Source organism: Anabrus simplex, chromosome 3, assembly GCF_040414725.1.
Source record: "Anabrus simplex isolate iqAnaSimp1 chromosome 3, ASM4041472v1, whole genome shotgun sequence".
In the NCBI taxonomy this organism is placed as follows: domain Eukaryota; kingdom Metazoa; phylum Arthropoda; class Insecta; order Orthoptera; family Tettigoniidae; genus Anabrus; species Anabrus simplex.
Genome location: NC_090267.1, coordinates 485766056 through 485785305, shown reverse-complemented (window position 1 = coordinate 485785305; position 19250 = coordinate 485766056). Strand labels below are relative to the sequence as shown.

Genomic DNA, 19250 nt, shown 5'->3' with positions numbered 1-19250 from the left:
ATTTTTAAGTATATTTCATGCGTTAATTAAAAAAAATTATTGAGGCAACAAATGTGGAAGAAAAAAAAAACAACGCATTACCACCAAACTTGTAGATATCAATATCTCTCATATGGACTTGAAACATGTACCCTGCATAAAAGGCAAATAGTAAAATCCAGTCAACAGAAATTAAATTCATCAGAACAATGAACCAAAAAACCAGGAAGGACAAGATTAGAAATGAAGCAAACAGGAAGGAGGCTGGTATCAAAATACCTGTTACAGAGTTTTTAGGAAGACGCAGGCTACAATGATTTGGACATATGAGGATGGATGGTACAAGAACAGCAAGGAATTACTTTGACAGAGAAGTGAATGGGGAGAAGCCAGTTGGGAAACCAAGGCATAGATGGATAGACACAGTGAAATTGCAGGTCAGCAAGAGGAATGCTAAGTGGGAGGACGTAGAGGAACAGAAACTATACTTTTGACAGGAAGAAGTGGCAAGCGCTTGTACACCACACCCGGAAAACTGGAAAATGATGATGATGATGACTGATAACGTAAATAGTTTCTTGAATATTCAAAATTCTCTCATCAAAATCTCTGGTCATTTCTTCTCCAGAAGAAGACAGTTACATTTATTTTACTGCCAGCTTACAGCTATCATCTCCGTTACTTGCTTCAGTTTGGGTTTACTAGATTTCTGTCGAAGTTGATGATGATTAGAATCAACTACCTTTTCAGGCACTTATTCCCATGCCCTAAAGGCTGTAGAACAGAGTTACAGTTTTCTGGGAAGTAGAACATTTTGTAATTTCAATGAAGTGACATTGTGAGCCATGCAGTTATCTGTAGTAAGTACAATGTTTTGAGCCGAAAAGCTACACAGTATCAAAAACATTACTAGTGCCTTCTTAAAAGAAACCGTGAAATTAGTCCGTCTTTTGACGTACGTATTCAATATCGTAACAAAGTTCATTTTGTGTATAAGGAACTACTCTAACAAGTTGTTGGTGAAGAAATCTGTGGCTTGGTTCTAAAAGGGCCAATGTCAAAAAACCTGTTTTTGAGCTATAAGCATTTGAAGTTTTGCTTAGAGTTTTCCAATTATTGTTTTAAACAACTAACTTTAAATAACTTTATACTTTCTTTATGGAAGTCACCTTATTAAACGCTAATTTTTTCTATCGTATTCTTTAAAAATTGCCAGGTCTCTAATCTTTATTGGTAATCTAACATTATTGGCAAGGGTTTATTTAATTAAACTTTGACTGTTCGTTTAGTACTTAACAGAGACATTGGCCCTTTTAACATGTTGCAAGCCAGGATAAAACGCATTTGTATCAGTTAATATCTCAATTTCGATAAAAAATGACATTGGCCCTTTTAGAACCAAGCCACAGAAATATGTTGCATGACTCTTTGGTAGTTATATTCGGGAATAAATTAAAATGGTAGGGTTTTGCTAGTGTTTGCACATTCGAAGCTGCTAATATGATGGACCAAGTAAAATGTATATCATACCATCTAATGCAAAGAATGTCTCATTCACTGCAAAGCCATTTTCACCAACGCTTTGCCACCTCCGTTGAAGGTTGTGCTGGATGAAGTAGTAAGTCATGGAATTCATGGAGCTTTTTAGTGACAGCGAGTGGAATCTGAACACACTACGTTTCTCATACATACAAAAGTATTGTGGTTGTCTTGGGGTCAAGTATTGACTCAAATCTTTGAATCTTAAAACTGGCACTACAGTGTACTTTCTTCGTTCCAAAGGGAAGGATGCCCTCAAAATGATGTGTAATGTTGTAATGTTGCTGCATTCCGAGTTGTGCCAGGGAGAAGTCTGGGCGATAACCACTGTCAGCGTTGCCACAGTGAGACTGAAACACTTCCACATGTCCTTGGCTCTTGCCCGCACAGCAGCGAAACTCTTCGCAATGCTTGTCACCACACCATCAATCACATGCCAGTGACTCGCTACAAAGGAGAGAATATACCACTCACGAGGAAGTTTCTGGAATCGCTATATGCAGTGTAGCGAATCAAATCACAGCCTTTAAAGCTGAATCAAAACTGCCTATGTACTAGATCCTACTGTGAGGTTTGAGCTGAGTTCAGACCAGCCACAGAAGGTTGGCAACGAGAAGGTCATCTATGACTCGCAGTGCTGTACCACAAAAATAAATACAACCTTGATCATATTGAGATGATTGGAGTGATAGATGTTTTTTGTGGAATGATTCCAGGCCTTCTCAGAAAGACCTGCAAAATACTAGGCATCCCAAATAATACAATCAAAGAAACTGCAATTTTGACAGTTTCGGGATTTGTTACGATTCTACATCACTTGTATGTTACGTAACCAATATCTTATTGTTCTTAATATTTTATACCATTTTTCTATTCTTTATCTGCAATTGTCTAACCATATTATTTGTATTTGTTATGTTTTGTTGTTGCGGCAGCCTTGATAATTTTTAGGAATCTAATAAAATAAATATAGATTAGTACCATCATACCAGATCTGTAATTAGCAGATGATGAATGGCTGTTGGATTTGACATATTTTCGAGATGTTTTCATATACAGGGTTCTTGAATGCAATGCAAGAAAGAAAATATTTTGACTAGGATTGATAAGAGTCAAGGACTTCCGGATACAATGAATTGCAAATGGTTCGGTTGGGATGTTCTCGACTGTACAGTGATTTTCTGCCTATACTGAAGTAGTAATGGACCCTGTTTAGTGATCTTTCAGAAGTAGTCGAGAATTATTTTTGGGAAAGTGTTGATTTTAACTTTTTTTGTGATCCATATTGTTCCAGGAAAAGTTGATTTTCAAGAGCATGAGGTCTTTCTGAGGGGTGCCTAGTCCTTAGGAGATGTTACAGAGAGGGAGGATCGCAAGGCAAAATAATAGATATATCTTTCTTTCCTTTATTCAATCTCTGAAAGGTCACCCTATTATATCGCCAAATCATAAGTATTTACTATAAGATATTTCCCAATTTCAACAACAGAATATCGAAAAATCAAGTAGATCAAGTAAAATTCAACTGAATAATGTCTTTCTCAATCAGTTATGTCTATAACTTTCATGGCATAAATTAATAATAAAGCATGTTGTAAGTAAATAAGAAATCCTAAAGTCTTTCTAATGGCACTTGCGATTTTAGTTTACGCTTTCTACATAAATTAAAGAAAGTAAAATCTGTAATTTCTTCTTTTAAACACACAAAACTCAAATAAGAAACACTTGAAATTAAATCTGATCTTCTTGTATAAAGTTCTGAGTATTGTCCTATTTTTTTGTATAACTGATTATGCACGTGACATAAATATCGTAAATCAAGAGTTTATGGTACACTTTAACTATGAATGAAACACTCAGTTGAAATCCTAAAGTTCCAATAAGGGAGAAAATACAGCATTACGAGAGCACACTGTTATTTGAAAGTCTGTCTTTACTTTTGATTGTCGTAAAGCGTTAATTTTCCAAGTTTATGAAATGTTAAATAAGTGAGCTTTTGATGTTCTTTGCCAGTAATGACACTGTTTGTAAAAGTTCTGTTCAAAGTCAGAATTATGTTTAAAAAAAAAAAATCACCCTGATATCACCTGACATACGCCTTCTCGTTGAGCTCGAACAGTTGAATACTGCTCTACAAGCAGCAGTCTGGAACTCAGCTAACAGCTATCACCACGATGTTCCATAGTACCACGTTTCTGGAACTGTCCCTCGTAGTACCAAGTCCACGTTGATCTGCATCAAATCTCGGTCGTCTCAAGTCAGGATTTCTCATGTTAATAAAAGAGTGGCTTTAACACGAGAAAGTCCAACTGACCAGGTTGAAATGTGCACCATTTGATTTGCACTGTTAGAACTGATTGTGATTGTCTCATAAATAATCACCATTCACTGGATGAGAAATACATCGAAGCACTGTCTATTATCGTAAATCACGATAATGAGAAAATACACTTCTCTGCACAGTTCATCTCGACACTTACTGCACAATGTTCGTATTGTCAAGAATAACTTTTTCGTTCGAAGCACAGTTTATCATGGCTCACTTTCACACCAAAGAAATAAATAAATGGCTCTCTCTCATAATGTTCCTTCTCAATATCACAGTTCTACAAGTATTCGTGCATAAATTCTATACTTCACAATATCACTGAATTACGAAGTTTATTATACAGTCTATCCACACGGGTTGTTTCAAATGGTACAGTCTGTTATGACGATACGCGAACAGTCTTTCAGCACAAATTGAAATGTTCTAGGCTCTGATAATACTCAAAATAGTCGATGTGTTGCAACCTACACTCACGATATTCTGAGTTGAAATAGTTCAAGATCATTACAATTTAAAGTAGCTGTGCCACTTCAAGTTTGTTATAGTTATTCACACAAAAATTGAGATATTTGTCAAGTCCAAATGTTGGTGAAATATTACAAGTCTTTTGACTCCGCTGTTATACACACGTTAATTTACAAAGTTTGAATGTCTGACGAATTGTAAGTCCAACAATTTATAAGTTACTGGTATTCACAGAAACTAAGTGTCAACTTGCCGTCGAAATTATCTAAGTATTACGATGTCCGGCAGTATGAATACTGAGTTCGACTCGTCGCGTGCAGCGTGAATGCGAGCCAGCTGTGAAGAATGCGAACTGAATTGCTACGGTCTGGCCTGCTGCTTATATCCCGTACGACCCAAGGCTGCTTGCCACGTCACTGGGGGGAAGTGCGATTCCTTTCTCGCTTATATCTCTTGAATGTCGTGATGGATTTGATTGAAATTGACATATGTTTACGTTCAGAACATGAGTTACACGATGATGTATGTCTCATTTCCATAACTTTATCAGCTTAAAAGTTAGAAATTTGCCTTCCAGTACATTCAAGAGAAAGGCGTGCAACATGTGGCAGTGACGTCACCCGCAGGTTCCTTGCTCGTGACGTGTCCAGCTCGCCACGAGGAGCTTCGTACCACGCTCGCACAAGATATCGGGCATACGAACACATATTATCGTCGTCCCTTTTTTATGTATTCCGGCAAATATAAAACAATGTACAGGGCTGGAACAGTTCCCGGTACAATATATTGTGAATTCAAGTACTGTTGCGATGAAAATACAAGAGAAACTCGTAGATTTAAAACTGGAGGTGCATTTTGACATACTTTGCAATAAAATATTGATGCCCAAGGTTGCAGAACACTACTTTTGACTGCAAGTAGTATCTGAAATTCAAATCATAGTGAAAGTCTGAAACACTTTTTTTTTTTAAGGCTAAAGTAAATCTCAATGTAGATTCACTGTATAATAAATATTGTAATATAATAAGAGATTCTTTCGGAAAGTGTGTATACCGGAGATGATAATTTTGTAAAATAATTCATGATTTGTGTTAAAAACGACATCTTTATAACATATATTGTAGTAAGATGTAAAATATTTCTTAGCATATTATGTTAAACTGCTGAAAACTTGATGAATATGTAGATTATTTTCTGAAAGTACAGTTGCAAACCTGGGATTAATTGGTAGGATTTACTTCTGCATTGCCAGACAAGTACTTATTCTGCCATTTTGTTAATCTCTCTTTTGGCTGTTCATGCCTTAATGGTATGAATACAATCATTAATTTTTATTAATCATTATATGTAAGACTCGTTTGACTGTATTTGTATAAATAAATCTCCTGCTTTTCCTTTCCCAGAATTGCACTGCTCCCTGTTATGCTTCCCATGTAACCTTTTTGGGTTTGGGTTTCTGGAAGAGATTGCAAATTTGATGTGCGTGTATGGCTTGAAATATCTCTTGAGATCCCTCAGTGAGCGAATTGATAAGGCGGTCAACTTTGGAAATTGAATACCCGGGTTGGATTGCTGGTGGAGGTGAGATATTCAGTTCCTATTATTATTCGTGTAGATTTTCTTTTAATGTCTGCCATATGGTAGTCGTGCATTACTGTTGCACTAAGTTTCAGTTTCATGTTTATTCAGCTTGACATTGCATCATTTTTCATTATGGAAAATGAGAAGATACGAGCAGGACTTATGGAGAATATGCGTACTAATTCTTAAGCTTGCAAAGGATAAAGAATGGTGTAAGTAGTCTGGGAAGCCAGAAAATTGTTTAGCTGGATTTAGTGCGGGGTTTCTCTGAATAACATATTGAACATAGTTTTGTTTTTCCCAGCCAGTTAAACCACAAAGCATATAGCATTCTGAACTAAGGAAGGTAGATGCAGTCAGCGCTGTAGTACACTGTAGTGTATTTTGTTGGCATCTTGATCTGTTTGGAAGAGAATGCTCCCCTTCATTTCCTAATAGAAAATTATACAAGATTCTTCTGCGCACAGAAATTTAACCACTGTTGGTACTTGTTGGAAGACCATTGAAATAAAGTCATATTACACCAATTTTCATAGTTCTGTGCCTTCATAATGTCCCTTAAGTAAGCTTAAGTCTAAATTTCGATTTGTCTTATGAAAGTAGTAAAACTCACTGAACTCTGTGCTTCCACACTTCTCGCAAGCCATGTGTTTTCTAAACGGTTCCACCAGTAACATCCTTACATGCTCCATTTTTGGAATTGAAATTCAGACTTAGGACAGGCTTCTCATTATTGACCAAAATCTAATGGTTGAGATGGACTATATTAGCTAATATATTGCGGTGGTTTAATATGGTGCCGTGATGAAGATGAAATGATGATGAAGACGACGCATACGCCCAGCCCTCATCCCAGCGAAATTAACCAATGATGGTTAAAATTCCCGACCCTACTGGGAATTGAACCCAGGACCCCTGTGGCTAAAGGCCAGCAAGCTAACCATTTAGCCATGGAGCCGGACACTATTTTTGATGTCAAATTAAAAGACAAACTTTGTTTTGGCCCCCCCTCTCCCCGAGCTGTATAGTTCATGGCTTGGTGAATGTTGACCCACCAGGCGAGTTGGCCGTGTGGTTAGGAGCGAGCAGCTGTGAGTTTGCATCCGGGAGATAGTGGGTTCGAACTTCACTGTCGGCAGCCCTGAAGATGGTTTTCCGTGGTTTCCCATTTTCACTCCTGGCAAATGCTGGGGCTGTACCTTAATTAAGGCAACGGCCGCTTCCTTCCCATTCCTAGACCTTGCCTCTCCCATCGTCGCTATAAGATGTATGTGCCGGTGCAACGTAAAACAACAACAACAAAAAAAAAAGTTGACCCTTATACTTGGTAGATATGTGCTTGGTCCTAATCTTTCTAGACATTCCACTACTACTATTGCTGAAGCATTGTGCACCAATTTGTGTTCATTCAAGATACTATATATATATATACAACGTAACAGGTTGGTTATTTTTATGAGTTTGATTCCAAACATTATCAAGTTATTCAATTTCTTTGTACACTCATGATAACAATGATTTTATTTCTTGAATTTAGTGTTACATTTTTTACAATTTCCAAATGCATTTCACTGGGCTGAGTAGCTCAGATGGTAAAGCACTGGCTTTCTGAGCCCACCTTGGCAAGTTTGATCCTGGCTCAGTTTGGTGTTACTGGAAGGTGCTCAGTTACGTCAGCTTCATGTCAGTGGATTTAATGGTATGTTAAAGAATTCCTGTTGGACAAAATTCCATAACTTTGGGGTCTGAGATAAACATGAAAGTAGTTAGCGGGCCATAAATCAGTAACATTATTAACAAATACATTTCAAGTAGACATGATACATTTCAACAGTCTGACAAATTTCTGCCTCTGTTTTGTGCCCATTTTAGTTCTTTATCAGCAAATTTATTGTGAGGATTATGTCTGAAATAATTAGACACCAGCCTGAAATGAAAGTGGAAAGAATTGCTTCTTCAGAGCAGAGTTTGAAGTATTAGTCTTGTTTATGAGTTCAGGGAACAAAGTTCTGTGCAAGCTTGTGATATGGTATAATGTTAGGTACCCATGGTGTAATTGCCCCGAAGGGCCAAGGCCTACCAAGCGACTGCTGTTCAGCCCGAAGGCCTGCAGATTATGAGGTGTCATATGGTCAGCATGCGGATCCTCTCTGCCGTTATTCTTGGCTTTCTAGACCGGGGCCGCTATCTCACCGTCAGATAGCTCCTCAATTGTAATCATGTAGGCTGAGTGGACCTCGAACCAGCCCTCAGATGCAGGTAAAAATCCCTGACCTGGCCAGGAATCGAACCTGGGGCCTCCGAGTAAGAGGCAGGCATGCTACCCCTACACGCGGCGCCGGCGTTAGGTACCATCAGGGAATGTATTAACGTAACCTAACCACTTGGTGCTACAGCGCTGATGGGCCTTGGCCTACCAAGCGACTGCTGCTCAGCCCACAGGCCTGCATATTATGAAGTGACGCGTGGCCATGGCTTAGAATCCTCTCAGCCGTTGTTCTTGGCTATCTAAACCAGGTCTGCTACCTCGCAGTCTGATAACTCCTCAGTTGTTCTTATGTAGCCTGTGAGGCCCTTGAAAAAGCCCTCTGATCCAGGTACACATCCATGTCCTTATCAGGAATCGAACCAGGAGCCTCTGGGTAAGAGGCAGGCATGCTACCTCTGAGCCACAAGGCTGGCTGGGGATGTCATAAGGGGTCACTAAATACTGTTTCATGCAGAATGTTTCCTTTTCCTCCCCTGCACATTAGATGTGAGACTTATTTGTTTTTTTTTTTACTTCTTTTGAAACTTTTTTTGGAATCTTGTTTCTTCCAAGCTAGTTCTTGTAACACTTCTCCACAACCACATTTCCATTGCTTGTAAATGCTTTTTTGTCTTCTGTTGAGAGTTTAGCTTTCATAACCCTAAACCAATGATACATCCCAAATATCTTCACAAACTGCTTATTTCTTGACCGGCTGAGAGTTATTTTCAAATAAAGTTTTTCTCTCTGTGAAAGCTCATTACACTATTGCAATGTTTCTTATAATTTCCATCTGTCGTCTTATGTACTTTAACTGTCTAGGAAACAAAATGAGTCAACTAGCGGTATTGTCTTTCACAGTTTTGATACTTAATATTATTATTAGTCTTGTTTATGAGTTCAGAAAAAGCATTACTTCTGTACAAGCTTGTGATATAATGTTAGGTACCGGCAGGAGATATATTTACCTAACAACCGAGCAAGTGGCTGTATCGTTTGGGTCACGTAGCTATAAGCTTGCATTCGGGCGATAGTGGGTTTGAGCCCCACTGTCGGCAGCCCTAAAGATGGTTTTCCATGGTTTCCAATTTTCACATCAGGCAATTGCTGGGTCTGTACCTTAATCAAGGCCACAGTCCCTTCCTTCCCACTCCTAGTCCTTTCTTATCCCACCGTCACCTTAAGACCTATGTGTCAGTGCAACATAAAGCAGATTGTAAAAATGTTTACCTAACAACTTTACCAAACACCTTGGCACTACAGACCTAATGGGCCTTGGCCTGCCATGTGACCGCTGCTCAGGCCAAAGGCCTGCAGAGTATGAGATGCTGTGTATTGTGCTAAACAGTCATCACCATTATCATTGTACAGTTCCAGATTCCCGGGTACTATTCATGAGCCCTCCGCTTCGTTCGTCCTTGTACAGCTTGTCATGGAGATCATCATCCACTGTTCATCCTCTGGTAACTAGATCAACCGTGATCACGTCCATTCATCGGGTTTTAGGTCTTCTTGCAGGTCTTTTCCCCTCCACCTTCTTTTCAAATTTATTCTGGCTATTCTCGTAGGCTCCATCCTTACCACATGCCCATACCACCATAGTGTCCGGCTCCCTGGCTAAATGGTTAGCGTGCTGGCCTTGGGTCACAGGGTTTGATTCCCGGCAGGGTTGGTAATTTTTTAACAATCATTGGTTAATTTCGCCGGCACGGGTACTGGGTGTATGTGTTGTCTTCATCATAATTCCATCCTCATCACACCGAGCTCGATAGCTGCAGTTGCTTAAGTGCGGCCAGTATCCAGTATTCGGAAGATAGTAGGTTCGAACCCCACTGTCGGCAGCCCTGAAAATGGTTTTCAGTGGTTTCCCATTTTCACACCAGGCAAATGCTGGGGCTGTACCTTAATTAAGGCCACGGCCACTTCCTTCCCACTCCTAGCCCTTTCCTGTCCCATCATCGCCGTAAGACCTATCTGTGTCAGTGCGTTGTAAAGCAACTAGCATCCTCATCACGATGTGTAGGTCGCTTATGGGAGTCAAATCAAAAGACCAGAACCTGGCGAGCCGAACATGTCCTTGGACACTGCCCGCACTAAAAGCCACACACCATTTCATTTATCACCATAGTATGGATGTGCCGATTCAGTCTAATAGGGATGTCTTTATTCTGCCTTCCTTCCTCACCATCTCATTTCTTAACTTGTCCATCTTGGTTTTCTGGATGGTGGATCTAAGAAATTTCATCTCAGATGCTTGCAGTCTTGATGAATCTCTTTTTGTGAGGGTGCACACTCCAGTACCATAGGTCAATATTGGTATGAAATAGCTGTCAAACATCATCAGTTTGGCCGGTTTTGGAATCGTGTCATTTCATAAACGTATTCTTATTTGTTGGTGGAATTCTGATCCCTTTTACACTCTGTAATTTCCTTTCTGACCAAATTATCACGAGATTGCACTTCCAAGGTAAGGAAAACTATCCACACACACGGTCTCCGGACGCCCATCTCTGTTGACTGCCATCACCGCTGTCTTGGTCTCACTGATGTTGAGGTTATATTCCTGGAACTGGGGTTTCCATACGTTGAGTCTGGTCTGTACTTCTTCTGTTTCACCGCAAATCATAATATCAATAAAGGCCACTGCATTGAGTTCACCTAACTTTTCCGTGACATTCTTCATTGCATTGTTCATAACAGTGATGAACAGTAGTGGGGTCAGTGCGCTACTTGCTGAACTCCACTCTTGGTGTCAAACCATGATCATCAACCTTCCCCTATTTGTACACAGCTAGTGCAGTCTTTGTACATCTGAATTTTCCTTACCAGTCCTTCAGGCACATTTCTTTTCCTAAACAGTATTCTGCTAAAACAAAAACACACAAACTTGAATTAAAAGAATGATAAAATTATTGAAACTGCATATTATGTCTGAACAAGTTACCAGAATGTTTCCTTTTCCTCTCCTGCACATTAGCTGTGAGGCTTATTTGTTCCCTTACTTCTTTTGAAACTTCTTCATTGGGTAGCCGTGGTCGTTAGGGCAGTGTAGTTTGCTGCTAAGCTGTTTTTCGTGGGTTTGAGTCGCAATAGTCCAACATTTTTTTACCTTGTAAATGGTAGTCGGTAGGGTACTAGAGGTGATAGTACACATTTCCTAATCATTAAAATGCGTGTCAAAACCGTGGGTTCTATTCCAAATCTATCCACGACGCACATATGGAATAAAGGTATACAACGTTGTTCATGGCGATTCGTCCGTTGAATGAGGATGATAAGGAGGTTATATTTCTTTTACTTCATAACAACTTGCTACAAAAGTATTTACGCTAAAGTGAGTTAAATGCTTGCCAGTTACGATTCTCACATTGTATTGAAAAGAAAGAAACTAACTACTTATTCAATGAGCAAACAATAAATTTAATAATAAAATTAATGATCCCACGTTGCATCAGTGGCATTAATTACGAATATAAACTTTACTTTCGTCGTAACATGCATACTCGTAAATAGTACTAGACAAAAAAAGATACATAACCTGAATCTTAACTGTTGCGTCCAGGTTACATTTTCAGTGTTTTTAATTTCTATAATAGTTTCAGTTTCGTTATACAGTTAATTAATTTTAACATTTCTTCGTATGTGTATATTTCACTCCTAATTCTGTTTTTTTACCTGGACTTCCACATTATAGCTTAAAAGAGTCTGATATTGGATTGTAGTAATACAACTTCAAAAGGAATACAGCTAAACAAACGAAAACACCAGGGAACACGTAAACCACCGCGCTAAATTTCACTATATTTTCAGTAACCTTATAACCAACCCAATAAAAATGTTACTACATCTTCCGCATTACAATACCGTCGTTAAAATCCGTTGGACAGGGCGAGTTGGCCGTGCGCGTAGAGGCGCCGATTGGTGTTGTTCGACTGGAGTACGCTGTGTAAATGCAAGATTTCACCCTCTCCCTACCTCGTTAGCATTATCTGCATATCCAGATGTGCAGGTCGCCCATGGGATTCAATTAGAAAGCCTTGTTTCAGCCAAGCCAAGAATATCTTTCAACACTCCTGGCACTAAAAGCATACACTAAAGAACCAACAAGCAAGGCAAAATAGAAAGCAGACGAGGAGCTGGTAGACTACCAATGTCATGGGTCCAAAACAGCAAAGACTAGACCAGCATTTACAACTCTGACCACTTCTTCAGATTTGCCAAAGGTGTTATTTTCTCCAGGGTCATTGCCAATCTGGGGGACCAGCCTTGGGATGCCATTTGTCCTCTTTTTAACAGCACGAAAAGCTTCCAGCAGGATTTTCGAGTAACTTGACAAATGTTTTTTTTTGGGGGGGGAGGGTTAAAAAAAAAAAAAAAATTAACTTCACGTGGTGTTTAGATATCAACATCACTGCCACATTTACAACTATTGTTTGCTTCAGTTTTCTTTCCAGCTCAGCATTGTTGAGAGGTTGTGTCTATGTTATAAATTGAGTTCGGAAAGTTTTATTAAGTATTAGTTTGCCGTAAATATGAATTATTCTTTTTTATTCCAAGTCGTGATGCAAACACAGAGCGAATACTTTCATTGCTTAATTCACGGTGGACGAAGGATAGAAACATATTCACAATATTGAGACTGTGAAAGGTGTAGTGCGTTTGCAGTATGACTTAAAACATTTCAGTTGCATCTAGTTTTACCACTGTTGGAGAACAAAATACTTTTAAAGAAGATTTCATCTTCAGAAAAGTACGAATGGCATAGGAAAAATTCATTAATGATGAAGGTGATGGCCAGTGGTCTGTGATGAAAGTGAAGCCGATTAAAGTGATTAAGGTGCAGTGATTCCATCAGTAGACTATCCTCATTTTTCAGGTTAGTGGTCCTCTTTCCTTAGGTTGGTGATATGACATCCCTAGACCAGGCATGAATGATAATAATTGGTTTCCCCTAACAAAAGATCAAATGCCCTTGTTTCTGTCTTATGCATAGGACTAAAATACCTCTTTCTGTTTGTTGTTGGTACTGGGATTCATTTTCAATGTTGGAATTCTTCTGGTTTTCACTCATTTAAAAATATTACTGCACACATTACAAAATTAACATCAGTGTTGTGTGTAATTGCCAAAGGACACAGAATTACTCACAAGTTGCTTGAAAAAGATTGAATTGTTGGTTTCATAAAATAAAATAAAATAAAAAATCCAATGAACTTGAGAAAATGAACATGGCTAATGTTGCCAGAAGGAAATAAGTACTGTACTATGCTTTCCATACAAATGGTTCCACATTATTGCCACAAAGATTTTAAATTGTGGAAACAATTTTGTCTTGCATAGTTCGGTCCAGTCTGTACATTTGCTGCCATCGACAAAATGTCTGGGGATGGGCCCACTATAAAGCATTCAGGGCAAAGAGGATAGAATAGAATAGAGATGAAACTCAATAATGAATTTCGGTGCCAATCCACAAGGCGCTAGTAGTTTCAGTCAGAAATTTGAGATAGCACCACAGTGCGCATTGTGTGCAATACCTTACAGTTATTATCAACAGATATCATAGAGAAGTATCATCCGGCATAGTGACGCACATCCGGGTATGCTTACAGCTCCTCCCTCCCCACCCTTTCCCCTGCTGCAGCCCCCCCCCCCCCCGCCCCACCGAACTTCCGATGGTTATAATGCAGTTCTACTACCATGCCCAATACATTGTAGTTCGTATTTTTTTTTTTTTTCATATGCTTACTATGTTGTAAATAATGATCTGATACCCCTAGTTCGTACGGCATACTGTTATCGGAGAACATAACCTCGCACCTCAAAGCAGCTTTAACTTCAAATGAATGATTGACACATTAACACAAAGCTGATATTATAACAAATAAGAAATCCCTTCAAAAGCAAGAGAGCAGAGCACACCATATGCAAGAGAATGGGGTATCACATCAATATCCAAGTACCACATGAAAATAAAAATAACAATAAGTTCATTCATAAATTAATATTTTTAGGGTGGTAAAATAAATACAATATACCTTAATCACTGGCGTTGCTCTCAGACATTGGACGTACACCTATCATTTATGCAAGGCCTGATGTTCCCGCTTTGGATGAACCGGGTTCGGGAGATGAACTTCGAGGATGATCCGGACGATGAAGAAAGTCTTATTAAAAACTTTTAATCGTCGACATCGTCCTGTAATTCGTCTGCTTTCCACAAATCTCTTTCATTTTTCTTCACTTCGTTCACGTAATTTGCCCAATTTCTTATGTTTTTATGGCATAAAAATATTAGTTCAGCATTTGGAACAAAACCATGTTTTCATTACCCGCGTGGACTAAGGCAAATCACGGTCCTCGGCTTTTCGGTGGCCTAAGTCCCGAACTCACCCCTTCAATGGCGGCCTGCTGTGCACTTTTCACTGTCGTATCCTTCCATTCTTTTGTCACCGTTTGCCCAATATTTACCCACGATTCATCTGTGTAAATTATAGCTTTAATTTGTGCCCTCAAACGTTTTATCTCCCTGAGATATCTGTGCCTCCAATTAATAATTTCATTGGTTTCAACTCCACTTCGCACAATTTCATCATATTTAATTTTCCTTGCATTTTTCTGCCGTCCTTCTCTTTTTTGCTTTCTTTTTTTGCGGGAGTTCGCAAATGACCCTGTGTGTGTTCCTTCCTTATAGCATAGGTTGTTCTTTCGGAACAACCTGTAGCTTTAGCTGTTTCACTGACTGCGCTGCTCATATTCATAGTCTTTAAAAAATAATCCAGGACACTCATTATAATATTGCGTTCTTTTCCCCTGAGTTTACCTACGGAACGTTTCTTTTTAATTTGACGATCCATTATACATCCTTCTGCACTTTTTCTTCGAACTAAGAACCCCCCCCCCCGCACAAGCACGAGCACGAACTGACAACTACACAGACTACACAGACACAACAAACACAATCCACTTGTCCTCAAGAACTATACGTTTATCACTAAAGTTGTCGGCTCCATGGCTAAATGGTCAGCGTGCTGGCCTTTGGTCCAGAGGGCCCCGAGTTCGATTCCCGACCGGGTCGGGGATTTTAACCTTCATTGGTTAATTCCAATGGCTCGGGGGCTGGGTGTGTGTGTGTCGTCTTCAGCATTAGAATTGATCACAGGTAGGGCCCCATTCTTGTAGACGCGCAGGTCGCTTATGCGGCGTCAACTCGAAAGACATGCACTCGGCCTCTTCGGAGGCCACACGCACCATTAAATATTTTATATGTATATATATATATATAATCACTGATCTTTATTTAATCAATCATATAATACTGATTAAATGAACACCACTGCACACGGCTGTTAGTATATTTAAAGGCTCAGCAGCCGAGTCACTCGTGAAACGTAAACAAACGAGACGTTCTCCCTGTCATAAATTAAGAGATAACGAGATAAGGACTCGAGGTATGATTTAAAAATAACTTCCATATCCGAAGACCGTTTGCTTTGCTTTAACCACGCCATGATCCTTCTGCACTTTTTCTTCGAAATTAGATCCCCAGGCACGAGCACGAACTCACGAAACACACAAACGAAATACACATTCCCTCAAGAATTGTACATATGTCACTGATATGTATTTATTCACTATTATACATACTACTGACGAAATGAGCACTCCACTGCATGCGACTGTCTGGAAATGTTAAAATCGCATGTTTGGGAGATCACTACCGGTACTTCAGCCAGCCACACAGAAAGCCAGCCGAGTCACGCGCGAAACCAAAATTCAAGGAGATATTCTTCCTGTCACAAATTAAGAACTAATAAGATAAGAACTTCGGGATTGTTTTAAAAATAACTTCCATATCTGAAGACCATTTGCCTCGCTTTGACCCCACATGCAAATTCAATAGGAAAGACGCTGGTCAGCGACTGACTTTTTCGTGCCTGCACATAAAATTCCCTGAACATGACTGAAAAATAAACGCATATACTGCATTTTTTATCATTTAAATTTTAAAATAAACTTATCTACATCGAGCAGTGAGAAAATTAGGAAAATAATGAATATAAAATAGGAGTAATGACATGATAAGTTCTATGCAATTAAGATTTTGCATTTGGCGAAACTTTCCATTATATTACCATTTTCACACTAAATTATTTTTTTTACATTTTTTTTTGTTAACGGCATCAAACGCGCCTTGAAATTCTTTACATAACACGATATTCACCCATTTTAACCGATAACATTCTGATTTACGGATATTTGGCAAACCCCGCTGCATTGGAGTAGGACAGCGCTACCCGCAAAACATGGGAGAAGGAAAGAGACGGAATTATCACATTACTGCTGTACTGCAATTTAAGGTTGGAACGCTCTATAGAAGCATTCAGCTTGCAGCGCCTGAGGTGTACCCTAACAGGAAATACAGGATTTCGGGAGGACTGGCGAAGATGTATTTCTAATAAACAAGCACAATGAGCAAAGATTTACAGCACAAGCACATGGACACTTGGAATTCAAACAACACACATACTGTAGCATCAAGGGAACTATAGCTTAAAATCGATATTAGTTCGAACAAGGTTAATCGATTGGGTACAGTCAGATTAAGTGCAATCCAACAATATTAGGTTCTTTCCAACACAGTCCCTGTACCAGTACTATACGCGAACTTTTTATTAAGCCCGATTTTTACGTGGTGAGGGGTAAGGAGGGAGCGCTGACGGTTTCGGTTATACTGCCAACTGGATGGAAATGAAATCTGAATTGAATCGATAATATGATCGATCGATATGAATTTTCTAAACATTTATTATCTTACGCCAACAACTCTGCCACACACACATTATTTAACATTATATAACATTTCTCGATGCGAATCTTGTTCCTAGCATGAATTATACTTTGGCGTTGCTGTGTAAACAACATCAGTACTAGTTCGTTAAGGGTACGCCAGATGTCGCACAGCGATGCATAGTCTGTGTTTCAAAGGTTGCCAATATGAATGTTGAAGATATGCAGGTCTACCGATTCAGCACTAGGGAGCTCAGGGCTCAAGAAAAGGTTCGCTTATAGTACATGGTGTCTGACTCGTTGGCTGAACGGTCAGCGTACTGGCCTTCGGTTCAGAGGGTCCCGGGTTCGATTCCCGGCCGGGTCTGGGATTTTAACCTTAATTGGTTAATTCCAATGGCACGGGGGCTGGGTGTATGTGTTGTCTTCATCATCATTTCATCCTCATCACGACGCGCAGGTCGCCTACGGGAGTCAAATAGAAAGACCTGCACCTGGCGAGCCGAACCCGTCCTGGGATATCCCGGCACTAAAAGCCATACGACATTTTTTAATAGTACATGGTCTCCTTGCGCATGCGCAGTACGAAAAATCCTTTCCAACAGTCACAATTGCGTTCGTGTACTGCAGTCAGGCGTTCCAACTAAATCTTCGCATCGATCCCTGGCGGTCGGAACTAGTCCGCAGTCTAAAGCATGTACTGAGCCGTACATTTCAGTGACATGCGGAGAAACAATGTATCGTTGCCTCCTGCTGTACGCTGATTTCTTTGGAGTTCGTTAATCAGCTGTTTTTATGCACATTGCACGCTCTTCTCCAGTTACTAAATTAATCAGATGTTTGGTTACTGAGGTTAGGATGGATAGTGACGACGATTTTTTACTCATCCAGTGAAGAAGAGGAGGTACTATTTTTTCGGAAAAAATAAAAATAAATGAAAATTATTTAGGTGACGGTAATTAAACATCTTTCTTTAGTTATTTATGTATTGTGTTACGTTAGGCCTATAGTTTATGAAGGCACAAAAGGTACCAGGTGAAACAAAATATAATTGAAATACGAAGTATTTTGCAGAAGAAACTGTTCCTCAGTATAATGAAAATGGGTTTTTCGAGCATTTCCGCTTTAGCCGAGGAGTTGCTGAAGATATTGCAAATCGATATGAAAGAAGTGAGCATCATAAAAGACATTACGGGCAATATGGGAAAATATCGGCATTACACCAAGTTAGTACAGTAATTGCGTTACTCCTATTCGTTGGAGTTCATGAACGAGAATCCATTCCAACACAACCCAATCGTGTATCCAAGACCGACTACAATATATCAGACCTTAATGCTACTCTCGATTGGGAGGAAAATGGCGACTTCGTGGGCGAGCGTTTGGGACATGTGGTTGGTTCATATCTGTGTTTACATTCTGTAAAGTGTGTTATTTTGATCGAGTTATTGAAGTATAAAGTATATGTTTGATAAAATAGTAATCTATAACTGTTTATTATTATGGTGTTTTGTTAAGAGTTTACATGATGGTATTTTTGATGTATAACAGTGTTTGTATTGCCGTGCTGTATTTCACAAAATGGGTCGTCCCTGCTGCGTTCGTGGTTGTAGATCTAATTATACCGTTGCTGAAGCTTTTAAATTCCCTGAAGATAGATCTCTACAGGAGAAATGAATAAGGATTATTCACTGGGAAAATATGGAAGTCAAAGACCAAACTATCTTATGCTATGTGTGTAACCAAAATTTGTGGTTAGGGAAAATCTCTTTCCAACCGATAATGGTGAGCCTATTCGTTTTTGTTTTCTTATTCAGTCGGAGTAATTTCTTGTAAGTTGACGATATGTATTAGTTTCTATGTGGAATATAAGTGTGTGAGTGTATTTATATGGATCAGTGGTCACTAGGATCTGTAATTATAGGAAGTCATGTAAGAATATGTTTGTTTTGATCGTGTTGTGAACCGGATTTAAATCGAACTATGGCAATGCCTCTCATACATCTATTCTTATGTTCTCTAAGGAATAAAACATTAAGAGAGAAGAGGATTAGGAACATACATCGTGAATATTTCTTCAAAACAGTAGTGTGCATATGTCATCTGAGAGTAAGTCTGAGATTAGGGAAGACTATTTTTTCAAATTCTAAATGGTGGACATATTCGTATTCCTCGAAAAAACAATTCATTTAGATAGATGATAATTGATATGGTGTTGTTCCTTCAGTGTCTATGTGCTTCAAAGTGTCGCGTGATTTAGATGCAATTGTATTTTGAAAGAATCTGTGCTTGCCTGCGGGAACATTTGGCTAGATCTTGGTG

General features: G+C 39.2%; 1 protein-coding gene across 3 annotated transcripts in view; it reads left to right on the top strand.

Moving 5' to 3' along the window:
- Window positions 1-19250, top strand: part of larp (La related protein) — a 414361-nt gene that overhangs the window by 212756 nt on the left and 182355 nt on the right. The window lies entirely within an intron of this gene.